We start from the raw sequence: 12,631 nt of genomic DNA, 5'->3' as shown, positions 1-12,631 counted from the left end.
CAAAACAGCACTCCGCGAGCAGAAGCCTACTGCGCTCGAGCAGGATTCCACTGCACAAGCAGAGTTAACCTATGCGAGTATGCCAGGCGCTCGCTCGCAGCTACATGTACAGTATTGTTCAAAATAATAGCAGTACAATGTGACTAACCAGAATAATCAAGGTTTTTAGTATATTTTTTATTGCTACGTGGCAAACAAGTTACCAGTAGGTTCAGTAGATTGTCAGAAAACAAACAAGACCCAGCATTCATGATATGCACGCTCTTAAGGCTGTGCAATTGGGCAATTAGTTGAAAGGGGTGTGTTCAAAAAAATAGCAGTGTCTACCTTTGACTGTACAAACTCAAAACTATTTTGTACAAACATTTTTTTTTTCTGGGATTTAGCAATCCTGTGAATCACTAAACTAATATTTAGTTGTATGACCACAGTTTTTTAAAACTGCTTGACATCTGTGTGGCATGGAGTCAACCAACTTGTGGCACCTCTCAGCTGTTATTCCACTCCATGATTCTTTAACAACATTCCACAATTCATTCACATTTCTTGGTTTTGCTTCAGAAACAGCATTTTTGATATCACCCCACAAGTTCTCAAGGTCTGGAGATTGGGCTGGCCACTCCATAACATTAATTTTGTTGGTTTGGAACCAAGACTTTGCCCGTTTACTAGTGTGTTTTGGGTCATTGTCTTGTTGAAACAACCATTTCAAGGGCATGTCCTCTTCAGCATAGGGCAACATGACCTCTTCAATTATTTTAACATATGCAAACTGATCCATGATCCCTGGTATGCGATAAATAGGCCCAACACCATAGTAGGAGAAACATGCCCATATCATGATGCTTGCACCTCCATGCTTCACTGTCTTCACTGTGTACTGTGGCTTGAATTCAGAGTTTGGGGGTCGTCTCACAAACTGCCTGTGGCCCTTGGACCCAAAAAGAACAATTTTACTCTCATCAGTCCACAAAATGTTCCTCCATTTCTCTTTAGGCCAGTTGATGTGTTCTTTGGCAAATTGTAACCTCTTCTGCACATGCCTTTTTTTTAACAGAGGGACTTTGCGGGGGATTCTTGAAAATAGATTAGCTTCACACAGACGTCTTCTAACTGTCACAGTACTTACAGGTAACTCCAGACTGTCTTTGATCATCCTGGAGGTGATCATTGGCTGAGACTTTGCCATTCTGGTTATTCTTCTATCCATTTTGATGGTTGTCTTCCGTTTTCTTCCACGTCTCTCTGGTTTTGCTCTCCATTTTAAGGCATTGGAGATCATTTTAGCTGAACAGCCTATCATTTTTTGCACCTCTTTATAGGTTTTCCCCTCTCTAATCAACTTTTTAATCAAAGTACGCTGTTCTTCTGAACAATGTCTTGAACGACCCATTTTCCTCAGCTTTCAAATGCATGTTCAACAAGTGTTGGCTTCATCCTTAAATAGGGGCCACCTGATTCACACCTGTTTCTTCACAAAATTGATGACCTCAGTGATTGAATGCCACACTGCTATTTTTTTGAACACACCCCTTTCAACTAATTCAACTAATTGCCCAATTGCACAGCCTTAAGAGCGTGCATATCATGAATGCTGGGTCTCATTTGTTTTCTGAGAATCTACTGAACCTACTGGTAACTTGTTTGCCACGTAGCAATAAAAAAATATACGAAAAACCTTGATTATTCTGGTTAGTCACATTGTACTGCTATTATTTTGAACAATACTGTACACCTCTCGGTTGTTGCATTTGTGCGCGAGTACTTTTATCATGCCAGCTGAAAGTTCATTTTTGCGCGTGTGAAATAACATAATGTGCTTGTGAGCATGTCTTACACGCTCATAACTTTTGACTAAAATGTAACGCCATAGATTACCATCTGTTTGAGTGCAAATCAGCCCAAATCAGCTCGCTATCACTGTATGATCACGGCTATCAAAGTGCACGCGTCTATATGAATAGAGTGAGTGGATTATTTACTTTGGCACATTTGTGTTATTACCATCTGTATAAGTGGCCATCAGCACATCAGCACTTATTTGCATCGTAATTCATTGTAAAAGATGCATTTTTAGCAATCTCAGGAAGTTATGTAATGGGCAAACAAAGTTAAATCTTTTTTTTTTTTTTCTTATTATTCTTATTTTTCTTACTCAAATAATTCTTATTGTATTTTTCTAGTGCTCAAATAAATTACTTATATGATGTCTAAGTTTCTGTCTAGTGTTTTATAATTGAAAAAAAAAACTATGCAGTGGTGTGTTTACTGACTAAATAGTTTGTAGAAGCCTTCAATATTGTTGGGAAATATATTTTCTTATATTTGGGGGGTGGGGGTGTAGACATAGTCTCATAAAAATATTTGCAGGAGTCTCATTTTTCATTATATTTTATTCAGATTTGAAATAGAAACTCATGAGACGTGGCTTTCAACCCATTACTTTTCTAGATTTCTCCAGGACTCATTTCATGTATTTTTTATATCAAATAAAAAAATATTTAAGATTGGTAAAAAAAAATTCAAGGCACTTCAGTGTCTATAACTTTTAATATTTTTGAGCATTATCAAATCTGGTTGATAAAAAGCCCAAAGGGTCTTCTTTCTAAAGACACCACAAGTATGTTTGTAACACACTGAAGTAGGAAACTATTAAAATTATAAGTTTGGTAGAGCACTTTCATCTGTGAGTCCCATAATGGAGGGTGCTGGCTAACAGTTTAACTAGCTAGGACCATGCCACAAACAAGCTATGAAACTGGGAAGAGTAGAAAGAGGATGAAGGGGTCGAGGGAATGGGATGATGGTAAGGATGATCAGGGCATCTTGAATTGATGGCTCAGGGAGATTCAGGGTGGGGGTACCGTCTCTAGCATATTTTTAGACCATGAGTGTAAGATATTAAGTTGTAAACGGCGGGTCAGTTGATGGGAAAGGATGCTTTGAGACCATTCCAGCCGGAGGGGTATCCTGGAGATCATGACTAGAGCAATGCTATTAAGAATGGCTTCTTGGGAAGCCTGTTTGGTGTTTGATCTGTGGTAGGACCGGTGGGGTATGCATGTTTATTCCGGAGCCAAGTCTTACTTCTGAAATGGGAAATTAGACAAAGAGTAGGTTACGAGATTGAGGAGTCTTGGTATAGGAGTTGCTCGGAGGAGGAATTGTTGTTGAGTTAGATCTTTTTGGGGGTGAATTATGTCTTATTCCTTTCATCGCGAAGCAAACAGTAAAATAAAAAACTTGAAGTACAGTCTCGCTGCTTTTTCTTTTGTGTGGGCATATTCAAGCCGCGCGCTTCCGTTTGAAACATTAGAATCTGAATAGAGCGTTCAGCGCGGGGGCGTGGTCACATTAGATATAATGAAGGGAGACATGAAAAACATGTTGTTTTCATATGGATTACTTTATCACAGAATATTTGTTTTCGGCAGCACTTGTTTAGTTTAAAAGTAGACATGTTAAGCTTTCTATAGATATCTCTCTCATGTCTCTTCGTTGAGTATTCACAGAGTTACAGTTCATTACACGTTAATCGACTCCAGGGGGTTAATGTAAGTGCATTAGCATAGTTCAAATCGTACGTATATGACTGCCATATTTTCGTAGCAGTGAATGAAGAGGTATCATATCGATCACAAGTGCAGTATGGTACACCTCAAGGCTCAGTACTAGCGCCATTACTCTTCACGCTTTACATGTTACCCTTGGGAGATATCATCAGGAAATATGACCTGGCGAAACATACCAATTTGAAAAACTAATGGAATGCATAGTTGATATAAAAAACTGAATGAGGAGTAATTTCTTACTGCTAAATTCTGAAGAAAAAAAAATGAGGCGTTAAATATAGGACCTAAGAACTCATGCATGCAATTGTTACCGGACGAACGAGATGTGAGATGTGCGGCTCCATATGCAAGGCTTTATTTCCAAGATGTGGTCATATAACAGGCATGGGAAAAACATTGGCAAACAGGTACAACAAAGCCAAGACAAAGAGTAATTCTAGGACAAGTGTGAATCTTCGATCAGTGAACAGAATCCAAAGGGCTATGACAAGAGGGGAAATCCAATAGCACAAGCAATAGTCCAGTCGAGGTGCAAAAACAGTCCAAAACAGAAAACAAAATGGTATTTCCAATTTGAAAAACTAATGGAATGCATAGTCGATATAAAAAATTGGATGACGAGTAATTTCTTACTGCTAAATTCAGAAAAAACAGAGGTGTTAATTATAGGACCTAAAACTCTGCTTGTAATAACCTAGAACACTGTCTAAGACTTGATGGTTGCTCTGTCAATTCTTCGTCATCAGTTAGGAACCTAGGTGTGCTATTTGATCGCAATCTTTCCTTAGAAAGCCACGTTTCTAGCATTTGTAAAACAGCATTTTTCCATCTCAAAAATATATCTAAATTACGGCCTATGCTCTCAATGTCAAATGCAGAAATGTTAATCCATGCATTTATGACTTCAAGGTTAGATTATTGTAATGCTCTATTGGGTGGTTGTTCTGCACGCTTAGTAAACAAACTACAGCTAGTCCAAAATGCAGCAGCAAGAGTTCTTACTAGAACCAGGAAGTATGACCATATTAGCCCGGTCCTGTCATCGCTGCACTGGCTCCCTATCAAACATCGTATAGATTTTAAAATATTGCTTATTACTTATAAAGCCCTGAATGGTTTAGCACCTCAGTATTTGAATGAGCTCCTTTTACATTATACTCCTCTACGTCCGGTACGTTCTCAAAACTCAGGCAATTTGATAATACCTAGAATATCAAAATCAACTGCGGGCCGCAGATCTTTTTCCTATTTGGTGCCTAAACTCTGGAATAACCTAACTAACATTGTTCGGGAGGCAGACACACTCTTGCAGTTTAAATCTAGATTAAAGACCCATCTCTTTAACCTGGCATACACATAACATACTAATATGCTTTTAATATCCAAATCCGTTAAAGGATTTTTAGGCTGCATTAATTAGGTAAACCGGAACCGGAAACACTTCACATAACACCCTATGTACTTGCTACATCATTAGAAGAATGGCATCTACGCTAATATTTGTCTGTTTCTCTCTTATTCCGAGGTCACAGTGGCCATCAGATACAGTCTGTATCCAGATTAGAGGGTCACTGCAGTCACCCGGATCCAGTACGTATCCAGACCAGATGGTGGATCAGCTCCTAGAAAGGACCTCTACATCCCTGAAAGACAGCGGAGACCAGGACAACTAGAGCCCCAGATACAGATCCCCTGTAAATACCTTGTCCCAGAGGACCACCAGGACAAGACCACAGGAAACAGATGATTCTTCTGCACAATCTGACTTTGCTGCAGCCTGGAATTGAACTACTGGTTTCATCTGGTCAGAGGAGAACTGGACCCCCAACTGAGCCAGGTTTCTCCCAAGGTTTTTTTCTCCATTCTGTCACCGATGGGAGTTTCGGTTCCTTGCCGCTGTCGCCTTCTGGCTTGCTTAGTTGGGGTCACTTCATCTACAGTGATATCATTGACTTGATTGCAAATAAATGCACAGACACTATTTAAACTGAACAGAGATGATATACCTGAATTCAATGATGAACTGCCTTAACTATCATTTTGCATTATTGAGACACTGTTTTCCAAATGAATGTTGTTCAGTGCTTTGACACAATGTATTTTGTTTAAAGCACTATATAAATAAAGGAGATTGATTGATTGATTGATATTTCAAAATAAACAGGCAAGAATCAGGACACAAGAAAACAGACAAGGAAAGACTAAGCTAAGACTACGAAACTTAAAGCAGGCTCTGTAAAGTAGCTATCACAGATTAGCGATATGCGCAAACAATACTAGGCAATGAGAAAGAGGAAGTCCATGTCTTAAGTAGCATGTCTGATTGGATTCAGTGGTATGAGTATGAAATCAGTGCATTCAGTGCTGTGTGTGTTATCAGTGCAAAGGATGATGGTAACTGTAGTCTGGAGTGAAGTGATCATATTATTTACAAAAAGTGTTTTCGTAGAAAGGGATCTGATATTCAATAAGCCAAGCTTTATCATTTGTTTATCCATATTGCAACTGTTTTTTTGTTTGTTTGTTTGTTGAACCTCAATTAAATTGTTACTCCTTTGTTTGGACGTTTTTCGTATTTTCTAGTTCGTGGAACAGACACAGTATCTATAGTGTGATATCTAGGTGAAAGAGTATGTGCTGAGAATTAGCTGACCTCTGTGATGTGAGGCAGCTAGCAGACGGTCAGTTTAGCCAGTCTGTCTGCTTCCTGACCTAGTCCCCAGTTAGTCAAGTACGAACTCTAAGACTATTTGACATATTTCTAGAGAGAAGAGTGGCGCCACCCCAGGAGGGATGAAGACCATGTCTTTTCAACAGGCCAGGCCTGCCCCAAAAGCTTGTCCAATTGTCTATGAAACCTATGTTATTCATACTAGAACCAGGAAGTATGACCATATTAGCCAGATTCTGTCAACACTGCACTGGCTCCCTATCAAACGTCATATAGATTTTAAAATCTTGCTTATTACTTATAGAGCTATGAAAGGTTTAGCACCTCAGTATTTGAATGAGCCCTTGTCACACTATAGTCCTCCCCGTCCACTGCATTTTCAAAACTCTGGCAATATGATAATACCTAGAATATCAAAATCAACTGTGGGCAGCAGGTCCTTTTTCTGTTTAGTGCCCAAACTATGAAATAATGTACCTAACATTGTTCGGGAGGCAGACACACTCAGTTTAAATCTAGATTAAGACCAATCTCTTTAACATAGCTTGCACATAACACACTAACACATTTATAATATTCAAATCCAATAAAGGATTTTTAGGCTGCAGTAATTAAGTCAGCCGGAACTGGGAACACTTTCCAAAACACCCATGTAATGGCTAACGCCGCCCCAGACCTCCCCACCGCCCCAGGGAGTGGTTTGAACGATTGGTGAGGAGAGAGCGGAGAAACAAGTGTACTGTCCCCTCCAGCAGCCATCAGTCCCTCCCCCTGGGTGGGGCTATTGGACTTACGAAGTGTCCTGGAGCGGGACTCGAGGAGAGCCGGGTTGTCGAGGCCTAGGGAGAGGGACAGGGCAAGAGAGGAAGAGAGAGAGGCCGATGGTAGAGGTTCGCCTACCCCTGGGCACGCCACCATGTGGTCATCCGCTAGATCATCAGATCTATGTAATCAGCTATCGTAATCACTTCCAGGTTACTTCTTCCGGGTCAGGTTCACTCGTCAGCAGTCCTTCTCTCTCTCACCTACTCCTGTTTCTCCTGGCGTTAAATACTTTCTCCACGCCAATTACTGAAACAAGACACAGGTGTTGATTATTTCCGTCCAACCCACCAACTCACCATTCATCTCCTGCTTCTCTCTCCTGCTGCCGACTTGGCTAAACCACGCCCCCCTTGCCACAGGGCCATTTGTATGTTTTGTATGTATGTATGTTTTGACTCGTGAACGAGTCATTATCTGGATCGGCTTGGTGTTCATCTTCAGTTCTCTCTTCACAGCAGTTCAGTCAGTGTACTGTTTGAGTAAATGAATTACTCAATATATTGGATATTGGTTTGTTTGAAATCAGAGGGAGTGTCAGCCACATTAAACAAATTAACAGCTTAAGTCATTTGTGGATTAATGCTTATTGGTGACACGAACCGTTTAAATCAATTCAGTTCGATTTTGAGAACTGGTTCAAAAAGATCCGTTTACATCGAATGATTCATTCGCGAACCGGATATGACAAACCGCTTTGTTTTGAACTGTCTTACAAGAGTCTCGGAAGAGAAGACAATGCTGAATAAAGTCGTAGTTTTTGCTATTTTTGGACCAAAATGTATTTTCAATGCTTCAAAATTCTAACTGACCCTCCAATGTCACATGGACTACTTTGATGATGTTTTTCTTACCTTTCTGGACATGGACAGTATACGGTACACACAGCTTCAATGGAGGGACTAAGAGCTCTCTGACTAAATCTAAAATATCTTAAACTGTGTTCCAAAAATAAACAGAGGTCTTACGGGTTTGGAACAACATGAGGGTAACTACATAATTTTGTAAATTGGGCGAACTAACCCTTTAATTATTTTTTTTACATGCAGCAAACACAATCGGTATTTTGCTACTGTGGGTTAACAAATTTACTATATTGCTTAAATTATTTCTATAAATTAATAAAGTTATTATGTTTATTCTTGTAGAAAATAATTGTTTATTCTTGTAGAAAATAAGGGAAAGAATAAGGGACAATCCAAATATTTGTTATGTACAATAATATTTGCCTATATCTGCCTGCAGTTAAAAAGTTATCATATTTGTTTTGCTTCACCCATTTATGTACACTATAATTATTCTAAAATAATGTCATAAACAAATGGCACCATACTGAGTAAATTTTACTATTATAGAATTGGGGTAGTAATTTGGGAGGTGAAAATACTGTGAAAAAACATTAGTTAATAAAAACATTTTTTAAACAATGGCACTTTGTTTTGAAAGTTTTGAATTAAAATATTATTTCAACCATATGGCCTGTGAATAAAAAAAAAGCATACTTTTTAATGAAAGAATACTTGGAGAGTGTAGGTTGCTTCTGGTGTCTGGATTTGTACTTCTATATAATGAGGTCCAAGTTTAAGAATAGCCTAAAGTTTTTTTTTGTTGTTTTTTTGTTTTTGCTCTCTAATTAACCTTCTGGGCCTTTTCGGTCATTTTTGACCGACATTTTTTTTTATTTTGAAATGTAAAAAATTGTAGCTTCAACGGAATTAGATGACACTTGGTGACTTTTGTCACATTAGCAATATGAACACCAGTGTTGGGTATAGTTACTTTGGAAAGTAGTTAGTTAGGTTACAACGTTACCATCAATTAAAAGTAATCAGTTATGATACAGCGTTACCTATTCATAAAAGTAACGCGTTAGAGTACTCATGCGTTACCAAAAATTAAAAGCCGTTTGCAGCTGCTCACACATGACAGACACAGCCCCCGGCCCCTTTAAATGCACCTAGAGGTCGTGACTCCCGACAGTGAATAACGTCAGTCATCCGACTAAATTAACACTGCAGAATAACAATAACAGGAAAGACAGTCAGCAATAGGCTATTCCACATGGCGTTTTATTCATTTATTATCACAGAACATATTATTAATCAAAATTTGCACCTACCCAGCCCGGGTAGCCTAGGCTACTGTATATTATGAGCACCACAAGAAAACTCCTGATTTTTCTTTAACTTTAAATAATGCAGTTATCAAAGTACAAGTATGCTTACTTGTAAACACAACCTTAAACAGGCTTGCAGATTTAAATCCATTTAGAAATGATGAACAATCAGCCAGCCAATGATCTAACAGAAATTAACAGCTGCCTGTCAAACAAAAATGATAACAAACCGAATTAAATCCTTCACTGCCACACAGGCAAATGACAAATCGCTTAATAGCCGAACTAATTATTATTAAAGTGTCACTCACAGTCACAAGCCTAAATTCACTTTAACACAGTCCTCTTACATTTACTCTTCAAACTAGTGATTAAAACGTAGCGTTAAATTTGAGGTAGAATTTTTGGCGGTCGACGGAAGCTTTTCACCAACGCAGTGTGCATTTTACCATTATGTTCTTTTCTTTTTCGTTGACAAATTGAAAATAATGTGCGTACTTCCATAAACCAAACGCTGTCCTCTCTGCCATCTTGCCGGGAGTTTGAAAAAAAAAAAACCCACACACACACACACACAGGGTCAGGCGCAGGGCACAGACGCATCACAGCCATTGACTTTACGATCACAGAGCTTCGGCTCCGCTGATACATCCGCAGGTGGCACAGTAGACCTAGGACTACTGTCTGACAAAAAGCAGGCTGCAGTCGGGATTTTCCTTTCCTTAAAATAACGGATTACTTTTTTTTTTAAATAATGAAGTTACTGATTACTTACGCACGAAACTAACGCGTTAAGTTACACATTTCAGGAAAAAAGTAATTAGAGTACTCTAACGCGTTACTTTGTAACGCGTTACCCACAACACTGATGAACACACAAAAAGATCATGGACATGTTAAAGAGTCCAAAAAAATAAAAATAGTCACACTTACCTTCTTCGCAGTCAAAAGTGACCCGACAAAGGAAATGAATGGGAAATATGAAAAAAATATATTATAACTCAGTGAATCTTTTGGTGGTACAAATTACAAATCAGCCACTGGTCAGGAAAAAGGTGTGCAGCAATCAAGGGGTGACTCTCCAGAATATCAGGAGTGCAAAGTAGACACCAATCAATAAATGGAAAAAAATACAAAAGGGTCTCTCTCTATCTCTCTCTCTCTCACACACACACACACACAAATGAACTGGTAAGACTGCATCAGAATATCAGAATAAAACTTTTTTTTTAAGTTATTGAAATAAAATCAATGTATCATAAATAAAATATTAATTAATTACAATATTAATTAAATAAAATATTAATGAATTACAAAATGTTTGTATAGCGTTTTGAATGATCACTTTCATTCCTTATTTTGTTTGATTTTTCAATTATCAAATACTGAGTACCGTATTTTCCGCACTATAAGGCGCACTTAAAAACCTTTAATTTTCTCAAAAAAATTATGTTTTGTAATCCGGGGTGTCTTATAAATGGATCAAGGTTTTGTTGACATTCCCTATGGAATGATATTCCGGACAAATTGTATTTGCAATGGCATTTTCAATTTGTGGACGCATAAAATGTTACATAATCCAAACGCAAATGCAAATCGCGCATTACCACCCAGCCAGCAGTGACATCAGAGGCCCAGATGGGTTAAGTCCGGGTTCTATGGTTACTGTGTGGGAATGGGCTTTGGCTGGGTGAAATCAGTGGGTCCCATGTAGGTTTTGTAGTATGAGTCCCACATAGGAAGCCCATATGAGCTGATTACATGGGCCCCATAAGGGACAGGCATGGGCCAAGTGGGCATGGGTTTGATCTGGGAACACATATATGGGTCCTGCATGGCATATTTATGGGCTGAGGGGGATGGGCCAGATAGGTTTGATCTGAGATCTCCAGATCTCAAGATTCAAGACAGGACTCTCGGCGTCCCATCGTGCAGCTGCTGAATCAAGGAAATGTGACCGTGTTAACTTGTGACCTGTGTTTACCTATAATGAAAATAAACCATAGCAGAGCACTGACTGCATTTTATGGTTCATGATGCTAAAGAAAATTTCATAACGTCTAAGACAACTGTACATTTGTGGATATTGTGGTTTAATTATAAACACTCGTTAACTCATATTTACCATAGTAAAAACATGGTACATTTTAGTATGATCGAAGATACAAAAATTCAACTAGAACAGACTTGTATATGTGCATTCCCAGAAGAGATGAGAAATGGATTTGTGTTCAGCACCACAGAAAGAACCTAAAGTGTCAATATCAGGAAACATCTTTCTTAAGTAAAGCTTCACAGGATACAAAAGATGAAGTAATTTGTAAGGCACATTCTTAACCTTATTGGTTATTAAGTATTTAGATTACAAAGTCCACACTAATTAATTAATAATTATTTATATAATAATTATTTCTTAATGCAAACACGGCCAATAAAATGGCCCCACCCCTGTCACTTGATTAACAGGTTTCTGTGTAGACGTTGGAAATTCAAATGCAAAAGGAATTGCAATTCCATTTGAGTTTTGGCAGTTTACATGCACAGTGCAGAGAGAGTGAAAAGGCAAATGTGGTAATTAATATTGCTATTTAAATATGACAGACTCAGAGCTTGTAAGATATGGGAAACACAATTGCAAACGGACTTTGCATTTCCATTTTAAATTTGGCAGACACTGTGCGTTTGCTTAAACGAAAATGAAAACAGTAATGTGCGATTTGCATTTGCATTTGGATTATGACACATTTTACGCGTGCACAAATTGAAAACTCAATTGCAAATACAATTTGCAATTCCTTTTGAATAATGTCTGGAATATCATTCCATAATTCCCTTTAGCACAGCTCCATCTAGTGTATGCATAACACAAACCCAGTCAAACGTTTGACTGCAGTAGGCCATTCATTGAAGGTGCGTCTTAAAATATGGTGCGCTTTATATTGCAGAAAATACGGTAACAAAAATGCTTTCTATGTGTTACCTTTCTAACATGATTTTAATGTTTGACTGTAATCATAATGTAAAACCTGATACTTATCTAACCAAAAATATCTAAACCTTGACAAAAAGTAATCTTTTAGAATAAAGATTAGATCTAAATGCAAAACCTAAAAAAAAAAATGAAGAGATGAGGTCAAAAAAATTATGGGAATTCAAAAGCCTCTGTATATATCTATATAGGGTGTTAATTAAAGAGGTTACGCAACTTTACATAGGTTTTTACTTTTTAATGCTTACAGATTGCCCAATTCTCACATCAAAAAATGGATTTTAAATGCTTTCACTCTAGTTTAATGTGAACTATAGCATTTATTAAAATAGTAAATAAATAAAGAGATAAAAATAAATATATTAATTCTAATGGAGAAAATAGATCATTAACATTTTATAAATATTGCATAGTATCATAAAATTCCCTAAAAATAGTATATAATAATAAAAAAATATTAT

Source organism: Carassius gibelio, chromosome B16 (genome assembly GCF_023724105.1).
Source record: "Carassius gibelio isolate Cgi1373 ecotype wild population from Czech Republic chromosome B16, carGib1.2-hapl.c, whole genome shotgun sequence".
Lineage (NCBI taxonomy): Eukaryota > Metazoa > Chordata > Actinopteri > Cypriniformes > Cyprinidae > Carassius > Carassius gibelio.
This window is presented reverse-complemented; position numbering follows the sequence as displayed.